The 24,053-nt window shown below is 34.2% G+C and overlaps 1 long non-coding RNA gene and 1 pseudogene across 6 annotated transcripts; one reads left to right on the top strand and one right to left on the bottom strand.

Moving 5' to 3' along the window:
* Positions 1-5,990: 5,990 nt before the first annotated feature.
* LOC149187667 (uncharacterized) lies at positions 5,991-17,323 on the top strand. 5 transcript variants are annotated; one of them, XR_016255786.1, is made up of 3 exons: positions 5,991-6,646; positions 15,547-15,574; positions 15,760-16,007. It is a non-coding gene; the product is annotated as an uncharacterized LOC149187667 (long non-coding RNA). The 5 variants fall into 5 exon arrangements; XR_016255784.1 differs by having other exon boundaries at positions 15,757-16,007; XR_016255783.1 differs by lacking the exon at positions 5,991-6,646 and adding an exon at positions 13,799-14,676.
* On the bottom strand, positions 9,841-13,796 carry LOC149187668 (heat shock factor protein HSF24 pseudogene; annotated as a pseudogene). Its single transcript, XR_016255580.1, has 2 exons — positions 13,638-13,796; positions 9,841-10,971 (listed from the first exon to the last, which is right to left on the bottom strand). The product of XR_016255580.1 is annotated as a heat shock factor protein HSF24 pseudogene (transcript).
* Positions 17,324-24,053: the final 6,730 nt, after the last annotated feature.

Below are 24,053 nucleotides of genomic sequence, written 5' to 3'. Positions count from 1 at the left end.
TTGCGGTGTGAGGTGCCTCTCTCTAATTTTTGAGAATTTTTAGAGCAAATTTGATGGGTCATTTTTCAATTTTCCTCTTGCAGCAACACTAGCAGCAACAACATTATTTTAATATGTGTAATTTGCACATTTTGGCACTTTCTAGACCAGCTAGAATTAGCCCAATATTTTTCTAGGTTTGGTAGATTTGGGTGAGAGAAGCCTCCAATTAATTTTGAGGAATTTTTGGAGCAAATTTGATGGCATAAATCATAATTCACCTCTAACAGCAACAACAAAATTTTTTGGGTAGTGTATTGGGATAAATTGAGCCATTTCAATTGGAGTTTGCTTATATCTTCACCTGGGTATTTCATGCTTGCATTAGCAAACATAGGTTCTATCATTTCTTTCCATTTATGTACTCAGTTTTCTGTACTAATAAAATGGCTCAATTGTTTGACTCAATTTCTTGTGTATTTTGATGCGCATATTTGGAATTTGTTTATTGTTGTTGCTTCCTTGTACATGTCTCTATTATTTGTTGTAAATTTCAATTTGGAACATTACAGTTTAGAGTGTTCCTAGAGGGATTCTAGTGGATAAAAACATTCAACATAATGACATAGGATATTAGCTTGTACAACAAATAGGTGATATGGGTCAATTGTCAATATGTAGGCTTGACCTTCTTATTAATACTAAAAACCCCTACCTTGAGTAGTTCAATGTGATTCTACAAGTCTTCATAAATGTCTTTCTTTGTTTGAGATTGCATTTTTATCATAAAATGTGTATAAATCCAATAACTTTATGCAAAAGATTGCTTTGATATTAACTTGATCCAACTTCAACGCTAACATAATTAATAAAACCGAAAACAAAAATTTAAAGAACTCAAATTGCATATAAGTAACTATATTATGGCACAATAAATAAGTTCTAAGTTAAAACTGAAAGAAAAAATGAATTCACAATTCAAACAAACTTATTAAAATAATAATATGGAAAATGATTCAACTTTAAATTCCATTAAATGAATTACATTGTATAACATGAAACTTTACAACAACTATCAATCCAATTATTACTGAGCAAATTCTTTTACATTCTAAAAATGATATAGAAATTCTATAACTAAAAGGAACATATATCAATCCAATTTTTATTGGGAAAACCCATTTACATTATAAAAATGAAGTATAAATGATATATCTTAAAGGAATATGAAACATTTCATTTCTCATCTATTTAAATTTTAAAAATTTAGAATTATATAAATAAGATTAATAGTTGCAATGCAACATAGTCCCTATCTCTACCACTAATTAATTGTTTAAGGTTGTGTGGAATGTGAGAGAAGCACAATGAAAGCTTTCTCCACACTGCCACACTCCACACAATAACATTATTGCAATGACAATCATTTTCAATCTATGTTTTCTCATAGAAATTGATAAAATTTACTAATAAATAAATTTGATATGGTCATAAAAAATTAGATTTGATTTGGTCATAGTCAATATTTCATTGTGTGGAACTTTCACTATGTAGAGGAGGCTTCCTTCACACAATGAAATTTGTCATTGTAAGCTCCGCATAAGAAAGCTCCACACAATGAAACATTGATCCCTGCAACTTTGTCTTCCCTACATGCATTCATTAAATGATATGAATAGCAGTTACTCAACCAGATAAATGTTAGAATTTCCTTTAGCTTTGGATTTCTTTTGGTATGATTTATCGAATTCCTTCTTTTCTGTTACAGTAACATGTTTCTTCGTAATCATATGTAAATACGTGATCTGTATCAATTCAATAAGCTTCTCCAAATGTTTTGATGTAATTATTTGTAACTATGTGATCCGTATCAATTAGTTCCTTCCAATGTTTTTCTCTAATTATATGTAAATACATTATGAGTATTAATTCAGTTAACTTGGGAGAATTCTAGCTATTGCACAACATTATTCTCCATATCATCATAGTAAATATAATGTTAAGAATTTTTTAACATTTAAATTGTGCAAAATTTGCAAATCAAATTTGTTATTCTCAAATAACAACTTTCATAAATGACATTGAACTTATTTTCATAATACTATTAATTGTTTTTAGCAATTAATAAATTTTATTATTAAATAAATTTGATTGGGTCATAAAGTTAAATTATTTTGATTTATATTTATGATTTTTAGGTTTATAGTTTTTTAATGAAAAATTTCATTGTAATATTTGTGCAAAGAAAGCTCCACACTCCGCATAATGAAAACTTTCATTGTAAACCCCACGCAATGAAACATGCTCCTACAATTATGGTTCTCTCTTTGCACAACAGGCTTATGATCACAAAAATAGTGTTTATTCTCCATGTGCACTTTGACAAGTTAAATATTTAATTATTTAATAAATACTTAAAACTTTGATAAAATTTTATATATGTGCAGAGGGAATATGTATATACAGTCCGAGTTCTTTACATTCTTATTTGCTTAAGAAAAGAAAATGTACATGTATAACTAAATTAATTACAAAGACTAATTTAGTATTGACTATTGCAAAATAAAATATGGAGTTTTTCACAACACTTTGAAAAAGAAAGCCCATAGTTTAATGTATTATGGGATCCTATTTCCAATTTCAAAATAATTTATTGTATCATAAGTCCCTAGAGTTTTTAGAAAATTGATAAAATTTATTATTAAATAAATTTGATTTGGTCAATGTTTCATTGTGCAGAGGAAGTTTCATTTGCACGATGAAAGCTTTCATTATAAGCCCTGCATAATGAAACATTATTCCCTGCAACTCAGGCTTCCCTACATATATTCATAAATGACACTAAATTTGCTTTCATAATAATATTAATTGTTTTTAGCAATTGATAAATTTTATTATGAAATAAATTTGATTTGGTCAAAGTTAAATTAATTTTATTTATATTTATGATTTTGAGGTTTATAGCTTTTTCAATGGAAGTTTTCATTGTGTGGAGATAAAATTTCTTATTAAATAAATTTGATTTGGTCATAAAGTTAAATTAATTTAATTTATATTTATGATTTTTAGGTTTAGAGTTTTTTAATGAAAGCTTTCATTGTGTAGAGGAAGTTTCCTCTATACAAGGAAAACTTTCATTGTAAGTTCCATACAATGAAAGCTCGGCACAATGAACTTCTTCAAATTAAAATAGAGATAAAGTCCCTTCACACAATGAAAACTTTCATTGTAAGCTTCGCACAATGAAACAAACTCCTATAATTGTGATTCTCAGTTTGCACCGCAAGTTTATGATCACAAAAACAATGTGTATTCTCCATGTGCACCTTGACAAATTAAATATTTAATTACTAAATAAATATTTAAAATTTTGATAGCATTTTACATGTGCAAATGGAATATGTATATATATAAAGTCTAGCACAAGTTCTTTAAATTCTTATTTGCTTTAAGAAAATAAAATGTACATGTGTATAACTAAATTAATTACAACAGCGAATTTAGCATTAACTATTGCAAAATAAAATATGGAGTTTTTCACAACACTTTGAAAAATAAAACTCATAGTTTAACGTACTATGAGATACTACTTTCAACTTTAGCAAAATCATTTATTGTATCGTAAATCCCTGTTTTTTTTAGAAATTGATAAAATTTATTATTAAATAAATTTGATTTGGTCATATTAGTCGATGTTTGATTGTGCGGAGATTTCTGTGTGAGGAAATTTCACTATGCAGAAGAAACTTCCTCTACACAATGAAAGCTTTCAATGTAAACTCCCCACAAGGAAACATTGATCCCTGCAACTCTGGCTTCCCTACATGCATTCATAAATAACACTGAATTTGCTTTCATAATAATATTAATTGTTTTTAGCAATTGATAAAAATGATTTTTAAATAAATTTGATTTGGTCATAAAGTTAAATTGATTTAATTTATATTTATGATTTTTAGGTTTATAGTTTTTTAATATAATATTTCATTGTGAGATGATAAAGTTTATTATTAAATAAATTTGATTTCGTCATAAGGTTAATTTAATTTAATTTATATTTATGATTTTTAGATTATAGTTTTTAAATGAAAGTTTTCATTGTGGGAAGGAAGCTTCCTCTACAAAATGAACTTCAAATTAAAACATAGATAAGTTTCCTCGCACAAACATAATGAAACAGACTCCTACAATTATGGTATGTTGTTTTTAGAAATTGATAAAATCTATTATTAAATCAATTTGATTCCAACATAGCCAATGTTTCATTGAGTTGAGGAAGCTTCTTCTGCACAATGAAAGATCTCATTGTAAGTTCTACACAAGGAAGCTCCACACAATGAAACATTGATTCTTGCAACTCTAGCTTCCTTACATACATTTAAAAATGAAATTGAATTTGCTTTCATAATTTAATATTAGTTGTTTTTAGAAATTGATAAAATTTATTATTAAATAAATTTGATTTGGTCATAAAGTTAAATTAACTTAATTTATATTTATGATTTTTAGGTTTATAGTTTTTAATGAAAACTTTTATTATGTTGGGGAAGCTCCCTCTCCACAATGAAAACTTTACTTTCATTGAAAGCTCTACACTTATGGTTCTCAGTTTTCTAGGTGAAAGTTTCTTGTTCTTTTTCACCTCTGCACTTCGCACAATGTATCAACCTTATGGAGATTTGTTAAGCACCCCTCACCATGTGTGCACCTACATGAAGGACCTACAACCGTGTCAATTTTGGCATCATTAGGCATAGCATTACGATAACAATGTCAGTGTCAGAGCACTCACCGACATATTGACAACTCACAAAATTAGTTTTTTTTTTTCAAATGAATTATTAGGCACTGACAAATACCAAAAATAAAATGTCCTCCACTAAGGGAATTATGTCTCATCAAAGCATAACAGTGTCAGTGCCAGTGTCAAAGCACTCACTGACATAATGACAACTCACAAAATTAGTTTTTTTTTTTAAATGAATTGTTAGGCGCTGACAAATACCAAAAATAAAATATCCTCCACAAGGGGAATTATGTCCCATCAGTAAAATAAAATATCCTCCACAAGGGGAATTATGTATCATCAGTGTTCGCTCAGCTAGTCTAAAATTAGAAATAAGATTTACAAAAAATTAGAAAATTATTTCTGAAATTATGGGAAAATAGGAATATTCAACATGTTCCCCAAACTTTGGTTAAAATTACAAAAAACACAACATAATAATAAAAATTCAACACAATTGTGATAAGAATGCTACAGTTCCTAGTGAAACGAGGACTAATCATAAAAATAGGAAAAGGCAATAAAGATAGTGATAATGCATAATATTTTTTATTTTCATACAAAATAGTTCTTTAGATAATTTATCAATATTAATATGCTTTATTAAATTTGAATATAAAACATTATATATAATAATAATAAATAATAAAATAAACCGACAAAATTTAAAGAAAATCAAAATATAAAATAATAAAACTAATTTCCAATATTAAAATTCCATGAATAATATAAATACATTCAAATTGAACATCTACTGTTTTTTCAACCATGGGATCCTCTTCACGAGGACGGGTGGCAGAGGCTTCTTGTTTAGTAACTTTTTCGATCGTGGGTTCGATCTCTGTAATTTTCACAGCTTCCTCGACAGCTTTCACCTGTTCTTCGCCTTGAATCAATTCAATTGGATCAGTGGTAATATGCACAAGCAAACAATCCATCGTGGGATTACCCATAGTCATTGAAGACATGCAGAGAGCAATTGATCTACCTCAACCCTAGCCATATTTAGGCCGATAGGCCTTCCCTTTGAAAGAGACTTTCATCGTCCCTTTCATTTTGAGGATGACACCTGGCGTCAACATCTGGCGGGCATACAGCAGGGAAATTGTTAATGTTGAGCCAATTGCTGACACGTGGAGAGTTCTGCACCGCCTCTAACAACCTCCACTGCGTCTAACTACCCGACTGTATCGGCTAAGTTTGATCGGTTTTGTAGGTTCTTTGTTTCTCTGGTAACGGTTTGTTTCTTTGGTCACAAGAGCTCCGCTGGGGCAGCAAGCTGGTCATGATTCTCGTCTCAGTGATGGATCGGCCCTGGACTGGAGTGATTTTTGTTTAATACTTGGACGAGGAACAGGCACTTGGTATCATGGAAAGGCCAGAGGGGGGCAGCGTTGAGGAACTAACATCCGCTAATTTGTTCGTATTCTGCGCAGCTAGGGCTTTATCCTCCGACTTCCAGCGGTCTTTGACGCGGTTTTATATTTATTACTTAATATTTTTAATTTCTGGTTATGCAGTAAATAGTCGAAGTCAGGGTTTGATTCATCTGCGTGATCCTTTTAACGGAGGCCAGGGATCTTCATAAATACCGCGCTTTTGAAAGAGAAAATGAGATTTGGTGTTGTTGTTTTCTTCATCGGTATCCTTGAAGGACAAGGAAGAAGCTTGCGGTGATGGGAGCGACCGTGGATAAGAATTGGGGGAGCAGGTGCTCGGCTTTCCTTGCACATATAACTTACATCTACTTGAAGGATATACTTTAGATATTTTATCTCAATTACAAAGCACAGAATTGATGGCCTTGCCTAGCATAGTAGGGGTTATAAGAGCAAGATACACACTTCAGCCTGATTGGGGCAAAAAAGAATCCATTTTCATGTGAGTAATACCCAACCGTCGTTAGTTCAACCTAATATACATAATGATATTTAATTCTACCTTTCAAGCATGCATTGATGATCTAGGTATATGGAATATAAATTGGAAGTTTCTTGCATTAAAACTGATAAAGGTATAAAGAGTGTATAAAAAAGAAGGTAATGCATTGTGTTAGTAGGAAGATTGGGTGACATTTGGCAGATTTGTTCTTTGTACTTCTTGCATGGAAAAATAGTTACAGTAGAATTTGTTTTTATCATTCAACCTATAGCTGTGTTTAGAATTTGTTTTTATCATTCAACCTATAGCCGTGTTCAGAATTTGTTTTTATCATTCGACCTATAGATGTGTTCCAAGTTAGTTTAATGCAGGTTCATTACACCTGTCTTCAGTATTAGTTTAATGCAGATTTATTTTTATTCTGTTATGTTTTGCCTTTTACTTTATTATATATTTAGATAATGTTGTAAATTTCTTACTTTCCCTTTAAAATGATATCAAAACCAGTTTTCAACGGTGGACCTATTGGTTATGGGATGTTATGTTTAATTTTATGTTGATTATGTTTTCCCTTGGTTTTATTACATGTAAGATAAGCAGATTTCTTTGCTTCTGTACAATATGGTATCAAAGTTAGGTTTTAATGGTGGTCATTAGTGATGTTTAATGAAAATGCAGTGTTTATATGAAGGCGGAGTGTTGAAAATATCAATATCATTAAATCTGTGTTTTAAAAACAGAGTGTTATGTTTTGAGAATGTGGAAAGTTTCTCTTAGAGAATTTGGAGAGTTACTTGTATTGTAATTTACAGAGACACGGGAACAGGCATAAATAGTTATTAAATAAAAGTAATGCAATGCAGTAGTTGGAACAGTGGGTGAGAATAGAGGTTCTTTCTGTCTTTGTACTCGTTGCATGGAGAATGATTTTTTTCTAGTAATAATATTAGTCTTGATTATTCTTGTCTTATCAGTTTATTTGTGAGTGAGTGCATGTTTCCTTTGTGTTGAGTATTTGTTGCTTTTAATTATATTAAAAACTGTATTTTGATCTCTTCATTCTATCTTTTTTCAACATGATATCAAAACCACATGATTTGGTTTTGGAAGACTCAAGAGATTTCATCCTGGGAGTGCTGAGAGATGAGGGAATTTTTATATGTCTTCCAGACATGTGGACTCATGTCTCTGTATGAGGTGAAGGACAAAGTCATCTGTGCAGTCACATTAGAGATCTTTGAGGTGTATACAATATGTGACTTTAGAGATGTAGTTGTCAAAGATGGAGATTATCCAACTAAATATTGGAAATGGACATGTGTGCTCGGGAAAAACTCCAAACCTAAAATTCCAACATTAAGGTGTGGATTTAATATGTTGAAGAGTATTGAAAATAAAAATTAAAGTAAATTTACAGTTTTGCAACATGGAACTATGTTTTATGATTGTGGGAAGTTTTGTGGGTTATGATTTTGAAGTTTCTTATTTGAAGCATAAAGACTTTATAGAAGGAAAGTAATGCATTGTGTTTGTTAGGAGCTTGAGTGAGATTGGATAACCCTTCCGGTGGAGATTTATCCTATGTTTCTCCTGCAGGGAGAAATAGTTTTGTTGTGATAGAATATAGTTTTGTTGTAATAGAATTTATCTATGTTATTTTCTTCATTTTCCAGTTGTTTAGGTTATGTTGTATATCTTTTTTTTCTTCAACACTGGATTAATGTTAGGTTAGGTTTTGATATTGAGATACATATATGAGATGTCAGTTTTGATGAAGATGCAGTCTTGCTTTTTAGAGGAGAATTGAAAATAAAATTATTATTAAATTTGTGTTTAATAATATGTTTTTATCTTTTAAGAATGTGGAAAGGTTTTATTATTGTAATTGATAGACACAAAATTATTTTATAAAAGAAGGTAATGTATTGGGGACAGTGGATTATGGGATGTCATTCAGTAATAAAGATTGAGTGATGCTCTTAAAGGGAGAGTTGAAAATAAAAATATTATTAAACTTGTGTTTAGTATTATGTTGTTGTATTTTAAGAATGTGGAAAAGTTTTTGTATTGGAATTGACAAACACATAACTATTTTATAAAAGGTAATAAATTGCATTAATAAGAAGATTGGATGAGATTAAAGATCATTTGTGTGAAAATGTATTATTTGTACTTGTTGCAAGGAGAAGTAATTCTTTACTAATAATATTAATCTTTGATTATTCATGCCATATCAATATATTTATATTGCATAATATATTATCTTAGTATATATTTATATCCTCTTATCTTCAACATGGTATTATGACCACATATTTTAGTTTTGGGAGACCCAAGGGATTTCATCTTTGTGGAAATGAGAGATGAGGGCATTCCTTATATGTCCTTCAAACATGCGGGAAATGTGATGTGAAAGACAAGTTATCTATGGTTGTCATGTTTTGTATGTAGCTTCAGAGTAATTGTATGAGATTTTTGGAGACGTTGTAATCAACTCAAATGATGGCATAGTTTTACTTTGCAAGAGTTTGGACAACTTGTGGAGGAGTTGGGAGCAGGGATGAAATCACATAAAGGATGGAGGTGACCTCTAACTTTCACTAAATGGTCTGGTCTTTCACATTCACTTGAAAGGAATGGAATGGAAGACCAGAAACCTTAGGCAAAATAACAATATATCATCTCAACATCACGCTCTAGCTCTTATAGAATGATTAGGCCGATAGGCCTTCCTTTGAAAGGGACTTTCGTCGTCTCTTTGTTCCTCATGCTGACACGTGGCATCAGATTTCGAATGGCACAACCGGGAGTTTTGCAGTCTCGTGCTAACACGTGGCGTCAGAATAGAGCAGGACAGTTCTGCGAGGGAATGGCGTCGTGTATTCATGGATATTCATGTTCTGCGGTTTCCTTCTTGCATCAAACTCAAACTACCGGCAGCGATCAATGTCACAGAGTATACCACTGTTCAAACTGACAGAGGAGCCTGGTTTAACAATCTCACGAACGGGTCTCGGAGCTGGAAATCGTTAGCCGGAGCTGTTGTTTAGAAAACGTCAACATAACATCATTTCTTCCAGGTGAGGTCATCGTCTCTCAATCTAGAATTCTGCTTTTGTGATTCAAGCTCTGGTAAGACGAACCTCAATTTTATATCTCCAAATCCCATGTCAGACTTTGCCATGTATACCACATAAAATGAAATGATGTTTCACATCTATAGTTTAATTTCACCACAATTTGTTTCATGAGGTGATTCAGAATTCAAAAAATTTACAGCTGTTACAAGAAGCGCAATGCTCTCATAAGAAGCATTCATGTCCTGGAATTCTTGACAAAAATTGGCCAGAAACATATATATATATATATATATATAAAGATCAACATAGATTGACCGTTTAACATATAGTAAAGATCACCATATAAATATAAAACGAAAGGTTTAAGTCCTTACAGCAGGCATTTTACCGGAGATGTAATGTTCTTCAGCTGCAACCATTTTGGCTACAGGAAAAACAGAGAGCGTAGTTCAAAACAAAGAAAAAACCTCCCTTGTGGGAGTGAAATCAGTTGGCACACCTTCCAATTTTGCGAATCATCGGTTCAGGTTGCCCATTATCGTTAGATCCTGGAAGGGGTCTTTTGCTAGGAAGCAGAGGTACGCCAAACAGCTTGGGGTTTCCTTTCTCGTCATCATCTTCTATCTTTACAGAAATGTAACTTTTCCTACCTACTTCTCTACATGCACCATCTACAAAAGGTGGCCTCTTTGAGGCCATGCTTTCTTTTGCCGAGCTTGAAACAAAAGGGTCGTCATTTGCCATAGAAACTCCCGAGCTCAAGGAGCTACCAGGAAAATCTCTTGAAATCTCCTCTCCTCCATATTGTTCCAAATAATCTTTTAACCGTGCCAACATTGACAACCCTTCAAAAGGACCAACATTTTGGGACAGAAAATTTGCAACATGATCTGCTGATGTGATATTTACACGCCTGGATAAGAAGAGCAAAAGCTGGTTGTGGAGCTTCTTCATTTGTGTCAGCTCAGATACCAATAACAGATTTTCCTTTTTCAGTTTCTCATTTTCTTTAATTGCATTCTTATGGCTAAGAGCATCCACCCCCGTGGAAGAATTAGGAGAGGAGGTGGAAGACCACGTTTGCTCATCACCAGAGTTAGATGGTGAAATAGATCTGTTCTCAGGTGGTGGAGGAGGTTGTATTAGACCTTTTCTTCTGTGTATTTCAGAAAGTAGCTGCTTTTCCCCCTTGTGAAAAGACTCATTTGAGAACTCCCATCTGTCTGGTACAATCTTCCGAAAGCCCTGTATGACGGAACATAGTGTTACTGTAAGTTTCCACAATAGTACTTTTGTAATTGCTGATATTCAACAAATAAATATATGTGATATACACCACAAAAGCATGCCATTTGAAACCTGCTTTTAAAACACATTCATAACAAAAATTTCATTAAAACTAAAGGTTCATCTATTAACAACAGCTACAGGAACAGACAACAGAATTTATATGAATGTGTGTAATGTTTAAAAAATAGAACAAGGTTAGTTCATTAACAACAACTACATGAATAGACAACAGATTTTATATGAATGTGTAATGTTGAAAAAAAAACAAAAACAAGCTGTAGCTTTAACATGGCCACAAATTAACTAAAACGAGAACAGTTGTGCTAACATATCAATATCGCAAAGAACACCATCTTGATTATATTACATCAAAGCTAACAACAATGTTTCAAAATATCTTGATTCAGCATGGTTGGGACAAAATTGGAATGGCTCTGTAAAATATTGATAGAAAGTGGAACTAGATCAGAAAATTTGGAAAAATTAGGTAAATTAGGTCAGAAAAATGGAGGACATTATCTGCTTCTTGGAATTTTTTCCACACTAGTTAACAAGAATTGCAATATTTTCAAGTATTAATTGAATTCTGAACCAAAAACTACAAAAACTTGTTATGTAGGGGATGTCAAGCAAAAAATGTTGTTTATTGTGGTATTCGTTAATTTATATACCTATTATATTAAAAATTATATAATCTTTTGCAAAATAACATTTAGATCATAGTAATCAGTTTCCAAAAGTTCAGTAGGTTTCAAAAAGTTTGGGATTTCAAATAAAATTTGTAGGCTTGAAGAAAGGTGCAGAAATATGTAACCTACAAAATCATACTTCTAAATGATAGACCACGAGGAGCTTGACTAACAGATTCAGAGTGGGCATAGTTCAAAGAAATAGCTGAGAGTTAAAATGGAAATTTAAACATCTACAAAATCATTGGAGGCATAAGTTAGAATCTTGGGCACGAAACATCTCTGATGGATCATAGGTTTGTTGTTTGGTCTGGGGTTGTATGTTACAGTAGATTGAGACTCTTGACCAATATTATGCATCTTATTTCAAGCAAAGAATGCCTGTCTGATTATAATACGTGTTTTAAGGCTCCAAGTCGGGGATTGCACGTTAGAATGGACTGAGACTCTTAACCAGCATTATGTATGTTTGGCATGTATTAAGGGTTCAATTCAGGGTTGAGATTGTATAAGCCATTTACAGAGGAGGGTAGGTTCAAATAAATTTAGGACTGATCCACGTTACTTTCCCACAACATTCTTCTGCAGCACTTTGTGAAGTTAAAAACACAAAACTTTAACTAAAATCTATAGCGTTTGACTGTTTCTTTTACGATCTTGTGACTTAACTGATAAGAAGGTCGGAAGCAGCCCTTATTTTGATTAATCAAATTAAGGTTCGGCGTTTCGTTGCCACCAATGGATAAAAAGCAATACACTACAGGCGACAATTTCGTAATGTCTTATTGCGAATGTAGATATACATCCTTGGAAAATAATGATAATGAAATCAATCCAAAAACCAAAATAATAAAGTTAATATGTAGCATTACATAACGGAACTATTTAGACATGAGGGAAAAAACAAATATCCCTGTTAAAAATTGTCTACCATCTTTTATATTAATATATACTCTAAACATGTATGAGCCATAGAAAAGACAACTCTTGTTATAATATCTGAATGCGAATGTAGATATACATCCTTGGAAAATAATGATAATGAAATCAATCCAAAAACCAAAATAATAAAGTTAATATGTAGCATTACATAACGGAACTATTTAGACATGAGGGAAAAAACAAATATCCCTGTTAAAAATTGTCTACCAACTTTTATATTAATATATACTCTAAACAGGTATGAGCCATAGAAAAGACAACTCTTGTTATAATATCTGAATGGCTAATCCCTGTTAAGGGTTGTCTTATGTCTCATCTATACACAACTCGTTAAGGCGATTAGCCACAAGTATATTCTATAGACAAGGCAACTCTCTTATATAGGAAAGAGCTCTGGTTATAATATCTTAGTAGCTACTCTATGTTAAGAGTTGTCTTGTGGCAAGCGCACACATATATAACTCTTTACAGGCAGGGACTAGCCAAGCATATTATATGTATTCTACAAAAATAAGAATATATAAAGAGTAGCTATTAAGAGCTCTGTAAAAACATTATCGAAACTCAACAAACCAAAAACCATTACAGAGTTCTTAAGTGAAATAAACTTATGTGTCTTCATAAATCCTAAAGATAGATAAGCCAGTAGGATAGGGTTTTAAGAAGACGGACAGAAAAAGAAAAATAAAAAGCGATGTCAAACAAAATAGTTGCTGAAATCGACCAAAATTTATCGAAAGAAACCCTTTGGCAAATACCTCAAAATCCTTCGCGGATGCTTAAAACTTCGAAAAAGAAAGGTGTAACAAATTGCACAAATCGAAATACGTTTCATATTTAGCTTGCTCTGTCAAAATGATACTCTTAACATGAATAAACTATTTAAATGCAAAATACTTACATATGTATTTAGTTGGTGAACAAAACTTGAGAAATTGTTGTGCTTGATACTCTTAACATGAATAAACTATTTAAATGCAAAATACTTACATATGTATTTAGTTGGCGAACAAAACTTGAGAAATTGTTGTGCTTGAAGTAATTCGGCAATAAATCTCTTGCGAATTCTGCAGGCCGCCAAACAATAAACGTTGTACCCACTTCATTCCATGAAATTATATCATCCGTGTTCGAATCATCCACCAGTTTTCGGAATTAAGAATTTAATTAACAAACTTTGGCAGCAGAATAGCTCTGCAGTTGTCCTGCCTCAGGAGTGTCTGAGGTGTGAGCACTATGTGGCAACAGCTACTTATTTCAGTTGCATCTTCCTGTGTGTTGGAACATTGTTGGTAGAAGCAAAAATGCTAGCAGCAGCCAGTTCTGAAGACCTAAATGCCTGTATCAATTAAAATCCAATAAATGATATAGTGTAGCAGATTTCTTCTAGGAGCTTCTTGGTATTCAAACAAACAAAGTATATCATTATCACTGTTATTAAAATCCATCTTGTATTCAAAGCCATGCTCATCTTCTTGGGTCTGGATGTTGTTGTTTGGATGGATCAATCATCAAACAGTGTAATTGACAACTATGGAGATGTGGGCCTTGATAATAAAACTGTTTTAAAAGAATGGTATCTCATTCTCATCTTCTTGCTAACCTTCATTCAAATATTTATTTTAGCTGTCTTTTGCATTTTCCTGTGCGTTAGGAATAACTCCTCCTCCAACAACAATCACACCAACAACCCCTACTACCCCAATCACAACCCCTACCACCCCAACAGTTACCCCTTACACCCCTCCCTCAACACCTACCACAACAACACCGACAACCAGCTCAAGCCAAAGTTGGTGTGTAGCAAAGCCTGGTACCCCTGATTCAAGCTTGCAGGTTGCTCTGGACTATGCTTGCGGGCTTGGAGGTGCAGACTGTACAGCAATTCAACAAATTGGCACGTGCTATAACCCAGATACTGTTTTTTTTCATGCTTGCTATGCTTTTGACAGCTACTACAAGAAGAATGGCATGGCCCCTGGTACTTGTGACTTTGTTGGCAATGCAATTGTGACTACTCAAGATCCAAGTAAGCTATATGCCCTTATGCGAAGTTTGTTTTTTACCCCCTGTTTTTCTTTTCATTGAATTTCTCAGTTTATATGGATTCCTATGGTCCTGTGGTGACGATAAACGTTTTACCCACTTTTACATAGTTTGTTGTCTGCTTGTTTTGTTTCGTTGTGTCAACTTCTTGGATACCTTCTGTTGAGTCTCATCTTTACATTGTGTTAGATGATAGTTGAGTTGCATGCTTATGATTCATCTACCCACTTCCATGCCTGGTTGAGCTCATCTGAATGCAAAGACATCCTCCGCTGATATACATTTTCCCATTGTAGGTTCCACCATGATAAGTAAGTGACATGATTATAGACCCATTTCTTGCCTATTGTCTGTCTTAAAACTACATGCAACCTTCAAATGTAAACACTCGTTATGGATAACTTGTATTGTTCAGGATATTTCCTTTTGGTTTAATGATGGAACTGTTTGATGTATTAACAGAGAGTTATATTTGTAGGCAATCTGCTCTTCTGCATACAACATAACTTTCATTTATGCATGGGTATATTGCATATTATTTTTTTCTTTATTGATTTTGTTATGAGAAGCTAAGGTTATGCATACTAAGTTTCCTTTATACCCACTCTGTCTTCTGCAAATTTTACTGTTCCAGTTTATATGAATATAAAAGACATTTTTGTTTTTTGTGCACCGTTTTGGTTCTACTAGATTCAAGATATTTGACTGTGATTAATATGCTTGACATTATACATTTTCGAAAATCTTCCCTTCATGGGTTAACATGATATACAAATTGAGCCTTGAAATTGTGTGAGACTGGAGAATGCATTGCACTCATGCAAATCTTCCTTTATGGATTTTGTGATGACAGGTACTGGGACATGCACATTTCCACAAAGGTATATACTAAGGAACCGCATTCCTCCTCCTATCTTTTGTTCATTTTTTTGTTCTACAATAAGTACTTTTTCAAGTTTTCATACAAAATTGAGAATCAAGATTTACTGGATTTTTGATATATTTTATGTTATATCTCAGCTTATAGTTTTGTAGCATTCTGATTTTTCCAAATTACTTGCAGCAGTAGCAGTTCATCACTTCTTAATACAAGCATACCTGCATCTGGTGGCTTGGGTGGTACTAGTATTCCACCAACATCGGGCAATAATGGTGATGCAACATCCATATTCTTCTGTGTTCCTGTTTTCTTTGCTTTGTTTTCTTTGATTGTATCTATGATGGTCAAAAAACAACTTTAGATGATATCGATCTCTATTGGGTGAATCGAGGAGAAACATCAAGATGTTTTAGTTGGAATAGCTAGTGTAGACAGAGAGCTAGAGGATGTACAGGAGAAAATCTTCGGAGTTCGATCCCATTTGTCCCAACATTTTTTTTGATGTAATGGGGGGAACGCTAGGAGAGACTTTGAAAATGGGTACACCAGTGAAGTTCAGGTAATTCTTTCACTTTGTAGGAAAGAGAGGTTAAATATAGTTGGTATGCAGGTTTCACTGGGACAAATTGGTTCCACATTTTTTAGTTCACTTTCAAGTAAAAGCTTTACAAGAGCAAACAATTGTCCATTTTCTGCAGCGTCCGGATTTCATGCTATACTCCTTAGTTTTCGGAATTAAGAATTTAATTAACAAACTTTGGCAGCAGAATAGCTCTGCAGTTGTCCTGCCTCAGGAGTGTCTGAGGTGTGAGCACTATGTGGCAAAAGCTACTTATTTCAGTTGCATCTTCCTGTGTGTTGGAACATTGTTGGTAGAAGCAAAAATGCTAGCAGTAGCCAGTTCTGAAGACCTAAATGCCTGTATCAATTAAAATCCAATAAATGATATAGTGTAGCAGATTTCTTCTAGGAGCTTCTTGGTACTCAAGCAAACAAAGTATATCATTATCACTGTTATTAAAATCCATCTTGTATTCAAAGCCATGCTCATCTTCTGGGGTCTGGATGTTGTTGTTTGGATGGATCAATCATCAAACAGTGTAATTGACAACTATGGAGATGTGGGCCTTGATAATAAAACTGTTTTAAAAGAATGGTATCTCATTCTCATCTTCTTACTAACCTTCATTCAAATATTTATTTTAGCTGTCTTTTGCATTTTCCTGTGCGTTATCGGTGGGGATGTATTTTTCACCGGAACCAACAGCTATATCTAAATACCCAATTGCCTGGTCATATGTTGTTAACACAACATAATGGTAATAGTGCAGTAGTTTTTTCTTAATAGATATTGGCATTTAAGCAAAGAGTGTGGACTGGACACCATTTAGAAGCAGGCATGCATGCAATGGAGTATTAATATGTAAATTGTGTGTGCAGGCGAGTGCCATTAAATTTCTGTTATGAACTCGTTGCAGTGGGAGATATTTTTATAAGAAAAATTGCAGCCTTGTCGGACAGTTCTTGCTTTATTGTTTCATTGCTTATACATGGATATTCAGCTCATACAAAAGGTTGTATCGATCTGGTTGGTATTGAGAGTACTTGGTCTCAGGTTGTATCGATCTGGTTGGTTTTCAGAGTACTGGGTCTCAGGCCTTTTGCAGTTTGGTTTGCCTTTCATAATTTTTATGATGTAGAACTTTCATTCTGTATCAAGTAGAACTATCACTCTGCAAGTACAGTTTTACTATTAGCTTTGTAAATATTTTTCCTTAGCAATAGCTTATGGCTTGGACAAGAAGGGTGGAGAGGAAAATATTGTTGTTTTCGATCTTGGCGGTGGCACGTTTGATTTCATTGTTCTAACTATTGACAACAGAGATTTTGAGGTTTTGGCTACAAACGATGATACCCATCTTGGAGGTACTCTGTCGGAACTCTGTCTGGCAGTTTTACATTATGAATTTGAATACTTGAACAGTTTTACATTATGAATTTGAATACGTGCATGCTGGCTATGATTGACTTTTTTGGTTGGCTTTCGAGCTTTGAACTTACTAGGATGTACACTAATATGCAGGTGAGGACTTTGACCAAAGGATAATGGAATATTTCATCAAATTGATCAAGAAAAAACACGGACATGATATTAGTAAGGATAGCAGAAATGAAATAAGACATTCAATGTGTTCCTTGTAATAGAGATATAAACAAAACATCTAAAGAAAAGTAATTGCACAATGATCCAGTCCAAGAAAACAAGGTTTTCCACAAACCAATTAACTCTTTTAGAAAAATTCAAAAATTCCAATTAAATAATCCTATCGGCCTCTCTTTGTACCTTTTGGGACAATTGCTAGTCTACTATATCAAGATCTTTATATAAAATTCATAAAGGAGTTGGCTCTGCTAATTCAAATCGAGATTCAGTCAATCGGATTATGAGTAGCGTGGGCTACTCATAATCTTCCGTAGCTCGAATTCAAAGCCCCGATAGCTCGCATGGGCTACTTATAATCTTCCGCAGGTTCGATTATCGATCGGATCAGAAGCTCGATAGCTCGCATGGGCTACTTATAATCTTCCGTAGGTTCGATCTCTGTAATTTCGATCTACTGTTTTTTCAACGACGGGATCCTCTTCAAGGGGATGGGTGGCAAAGGCTTCTTGTTTCATAAATTTTTCGGTCGTGGGTTCGATCTCTATAATTTTCACGACTTCCTCAATGACTTTCACCTGTTCTTCACCTCAAATCAATTCAGCTGGCTCAGTGGTAATCTGCACAAGCAAACAATCCATCGTGGGATTACCCCATAGTCGTTGAAGACATGCAGAGAGCAATTGATCTACCTCAACCCTAGCCATATTCTACTATATCAAGATCTTTATATAAAACTGATAAAGGAGTTGGCTCTGCTAATTCAAACCGAGATTCAGTCGATCGGATCAGAAGCTCGATAGCTCGCGTGGGCTACTTATAATCTTCCGCAGGTTTGCATGAGAATATTTCGCAGGGTTATCTTCCAGGTTTGCATTCTTCCGTAGGGCTTTTTCATTCTTCCGCAGGGGCATACATAAGCTTGGGAATCATCGATCCGCCTTGATCCAGATGGCTCCCAGCTTCACAAAGATAGCTGCTGGCTCAGTTCCGTCCGCCTCTTGGGGGCAAGCTCCTACCCATATCATCAGTGAAGCCCCAGCTCCCACTGTCCAGGTGGTCCAGGCCTCACTCGATGAGGCTTTGAAGTTTTCTGAAAGTGCCCTAATCTACCGGTTTAATGGTTTTTGGCCGCAGCTGACAGCTCTCCACAGTTGGATCTCGGAGGTATGGAAGCTTATCATTTCTGATGAAATTAATATCTTCCCCTGTGCTAGGGGTTTCTTTATAGTAGATTTTGAGAACCATGAAAGCGGACAATGTATTCTAAATTCTAGCCCTTGGTTTTGGGAAAACTCAGGGCTATTCATGAAGCCATGGAACCCATCATTTGATCCCTCAACAACAGTCATAACCTCAACACCAGTTTGGGTGAGATTTCCAAACCTACCCTTGCATCTCTGGAATTTCTCCTCGCTAAAAGCCATTGGAAATGCAATTGGGAAATTTTACTACAGGTGCCTAGAAACATAGGAATATTCCAGAACCACCTATGCACGCATCTGTGTGGAAATGGACTTCGGCGTCGGATTCCCAACTGAAACAAACCTAACAAGTAAAGATTATGTGTGGAACCAGAAACTCGATTATGAAAGTGTCCTCTTCAAATGTCGATCCTGCTTTGAGACAGGCCATCTAGCCAAAAATTGCCCAAAAGTCTCCCAAAAAAATTCTGCTAGAAAGAATCACCACAGATCTACATGGCAGGAAGGAGCACAAAAATAACATTACAGTGTCATCAAGGAAGAATACTCTCCAGAAAACTTTGAATCGCAAGAAATCGGGCAAGAAAGAAATAACTCTCAAGACAAGCAGGGGGAAAGCCTCGCCCAACAGCAAAAAAGTGAACTCGACAACCCCTCAAGCATCAATAGTTATGAGGATTCGAATACCGCACAAAATAAATCTTCATTTAACAGCAAAGCAAATATCCCAGACCATATTTCTTCTCTGACTATCTTCAAAAGGATGAACACAACAGATCGCGAAGCTAAGACACCAATGTCCCAAGAACCAGAAGAGATGAAGGAGATGCAAGATAAAGGAAGCTAGAAGACCGTAGAGGAAAAAAAGAAAGCTACAACACCAATCTCGCCAAGAAAGACGAGAAGCCAGACAATTAAGAACTAAGAAAAGTATAGGTCCGATAGACCAATTGGGCTCAGTAGACGTTAACCACCATCATCATCATCATCAAATTACCATTCAAATATAATGTGAACCATATACATTTTCTCTTCATTAAAAATGGTTTACAACTTAATCACTCCAATCCAAATACTAGAACTACACACATACCTAAACAATTTCTTGCCAAACTTCTTTTTAATATCCTTTTCATACTTATCTAATCGATTTTTAACTCTTTAATACCCTTCTACCAAAGCAAATTAATCTTATCAAAGTTAAAACTTCTTATTTTTATATAAGCATGTACAATAAACATAATAGAAATTTAATAAGAGCATAAAGATAATGCTTTCTTTAATATGGAAACAAACATTAACAAAGGACTTGCACATCAACCTCCTTTATTCATCCAATCATTACCATTATTCACTTAATCATTCTATCGGCGGGGAACATTCTTTCACCAACCTCTATTATTTATCCAATCATTCATGGACCGGTAGAATATTCTTTGCTCATTTACATAATCATCACACGCATCATAAGGCTCTCATCATTAATCCTCGTTATTGAGATTCATTACCATTATTACTGATTTTTAAATAAAAATAAAATATTATTTTTTTATTAGGTAATTTTTATTATTAAAATAGTGAAATATATATATATATATATATATATATATATCAAAAATTTAATTGATATATAATAAATTTAAAATAAAATTGAAGTTATGGTAATTATCAATTTTGTATTCACTTTAAAAAATTATATTTCTATTGTAAAATTTAAATATGCAAAATAAAATATTAAAATATTTTGTTTGTTATTTATATTTTTTTAAATGTAAATTATTTTGAATAGGATGGGAATTATTTATTTTTTTATTTTCCATTATAAAAATGTTTTTCCTATACAATTAGTAATTTCTCTCATAGTAAGATGTAAAAAAAATTGTTAAAAAACATTATTTTTATTTTTATAAGCTAGACTTGAATTATGTTGGGTTGTAGGTTCAATTTCCTCTTCATCCCTAACTATGAATTCAAAGTTTGCTTGCTACTTTCTTGGCCTAGATGGTCATCATGTGGCCCAGTTTTATTAGTTACAGTTGCAAAGAATTTACACAGAGGAGGATCTCCTGTTGTGCTTCACTTCTTTCTATTGGGACTTTTCCCATGATGGTTTTAGTTTGCTAATATATGTCAATAGCCTACATGTATTGCATCTATCTCAAGCAAGCATTGCCCAGGTTTGAAATCCATTGCCCAACAATTTCTTCAAGTTCTCTATCTAATAGGAAAAGTCTTTCCACCTTGGCCTATTTTTTTGCCATAGTAATTTCCTCTCTCGTAGCCTTGGAGGTTGTAACCACTAGTAGAGGTCTCAACACTCGCTTTCGATCTACAATGGGTTGGTTCCCATTATCCATGTGTCCTATGATATCCATGCGAGAATATGGGTCATGACATGTCGTGCAAGAGAATGAAGATTGGATGGATGGGAGCACTACTCTCAAGGGGAAGTGAACATGGAGAAATCAAACACAACAGAGACCACCACCTAGTTGAGCGCAAAGGTATGGCTTGGGAGAGGCAATCCAGGCAGCATTATGATAAACCCAAAGACAAAACAAGAGAAGACAAGTTGTGGAGGGTCGGGTTGGGGATACTAAAGAGGGAATACCTCCTAATGAACTAGCTAGAGAGAAGTTCCAACAAACATGCAGAAAGGAGTTGAGGAGTGGAGATAAACAAAAAAAAATTCTCATATTTAGAAAAAGTGTATGATGATGCATAAAAAATGCATCGCTCTTGAATCCTACCCACCAACAATCTAAGAATACCACCATCATGGCAAGGAGAAGCATCTAAACTTAATCATACTTATAAATCAATGCAAAAGCTAACATTAATTAATGCCATCTAGGTCTAAGGTGATGGGCCTCAACTCTCTTCATATGTTCACCAACTTCAAGATCTAAACAAGCTCTTAGGTGGCATTGGCCCATGATGCCCTCTGTGAAACTTCATATTAAATATGGAGGGAATTACATGTATTTTTTATATTAAGTTATGAATCCACTTTTACAAACGATTATATTTTTAAAAGAAATTAAATTTTGATAAAACTAGCACAACTATATAAATTAAATGGTTGGTAAATGCATAAGATGCATCAAGGCACTTACTCATAATGCATTTCACTTTACCTAGATTAGAAGAAAATCATAAAAAATAACTAAATCAAAACTTTATTTTAAATTATAAATATTAATTATAAAAGGAATTAACATGTGAGTGAAACACACACACATATATATATATGAGCAAATCGGAAATCTTTGTTATAACAGAAAATAGAACTAGCCATGGCGTAAAACAAACTTTGTAAACAAACTCAAGTTATGTCTAAAACGAATATAAAAATCAAGCATCTTTTTCAATTAATATAACAACGACCACAGGAATTGACAAGTGGCAAGAGTTGAGTGGTGTCAAAGAAATGGATATCATAACTTTTAATAATGGGCACAAATGAAAAACGTCGATATTGGGAGGCTGCGATATGGAGTGGACGCAATATCTTATTAAGCTCCTGTTAAATAGTGTATCAGGTCCGGATATCGAAGGTGATTGGATTATCGAAAGTCGGAAGTCGGAGGGAGATGATTATCGAAGATCAGAGGTTGGAAGGATTGGTTATCGGTGTAGTGCCATATCGAAATATCGGCGAGATATGAATATCGAAGGTCGGAGCGAGAGGCACATTGGATATCGAAGATCGGAGGAAGTGTTGTATCGGAGTTTTTTTAAATGTGTCTCGAAAAGGAAATCTCTGATATGCGAGAATAATGATGTGGAAGTGGGCCCTCCCTCCAATAAACTACAACTACTGTCAAATGGGCCCAAGACTTATGATATCGGGGATTTTGAAAGGAATCTTCCAATATCGATAAGTTCTGAGGTTCTGATATGTTATAGCCACTTTATCAAAAGACCACATCTGCTTTATAATATAAGCCAAAGCCACTATTTGGAAAATAAAATAATATAGCCACTATTAATGAAGATCTTGGTCTCGGGGGCTATTTAATTAATTATTAATTAAATTTTAAAACAAAAATAATATTTACAAATAAATAATAAAAATAATGTACATTTTATAGGTTTTATAAGGCCAAGGTAGTGAAAAATATCCAATCTTCAATTAGGTGTCATTTGCAAACCAAACGACCAAATGAGATCAAACGAGTTTTGATAGGAAGACAAAAACAGATCAAGCTCATTGAAGCAATCCAAACTCAGGAAATCAAATAGTAATATGACCAACCATTCAATCAAAGGGTCCTCAAAATGATAATTAAGTGAAAAATGGGGGGGGGGGAGGGGGGTTGTGTTTTTACCACAACACATCATTAAACAGAGCATCCGTGAAACTGTTTCCATATCCAATATTCCTCACGTCTAAGCCACCCCCCCATCCTCTGGACTAACATATTCTCCATCTCTCGGATCTACACAACCTTTTCTAGGCCACACCAAACCCTTCATCTGCATCCCCCAAAGCTCCTGACTATTGGTACCCCTTGGAGAACAATGTGATAAAATTGAATTATGATGGTGGAACCAACGGTAACCTGGGAGCAGTGAGCTTTGGTGGTGTCTTCAGAAATGCCAAAGGGCAGATTCAATGGGTTTACTTTTGGAAATTAGGGACTGCCACCAATAACGCAACGGAGCTCCATGTTATGGAGCATGGTCTGGTTATCACAAAAGAGTATTGCTTCGGCCCCGTGATTGTGGAAGGAGACTCGATGTTGGCAACTCTCGCTGCCCGCAAGCTCTATCAAGGCTCCACGGTCAGCAATGTAACAAACAACTGGAGATTAACCACTACACTTCATCATATCCAGCAGCACATCAAGGACCTTAGTTGGATCCACTTTCAAGTGGTAAGAAGGAAGGTGAATGGAGTAGCTAACATGCTTGCCAACGAGGGCACAATTAGCGGTGAAAGGTTGCAATCCCTTGCATGGAGGGAGTTAGGGGAAGGCCCCATTAGTTGTGAGTGTGCGGCAATCAATGCAAAGGACAAAGAAGGCGACAACAATAATTATTCTGCCATAGGACAACAAATCTCCCAGGATTTGATTGTACATTCTTCCTAATTCGATGTGATGAACCTC

Source organism: Pinus tabuliformis, chromosome 3_1 (genome assembly GCF_031772625.1).
Source record: "Pinus tabuliformis cultivar Carrire ecotype Pingquan chromosome 3_1, CPIR1, whole genome shotgun sequence".
Classification (NCBI taxonomy): Eukaryota; Viridiplantae; Streptophyta; class Pinopsida; order Pinales; family Pinaceae; genus Pinus; species Pinus tabuliformis.
This window is presented reverse-complemented; position numbering and strand designations above follow the sequence as displayed.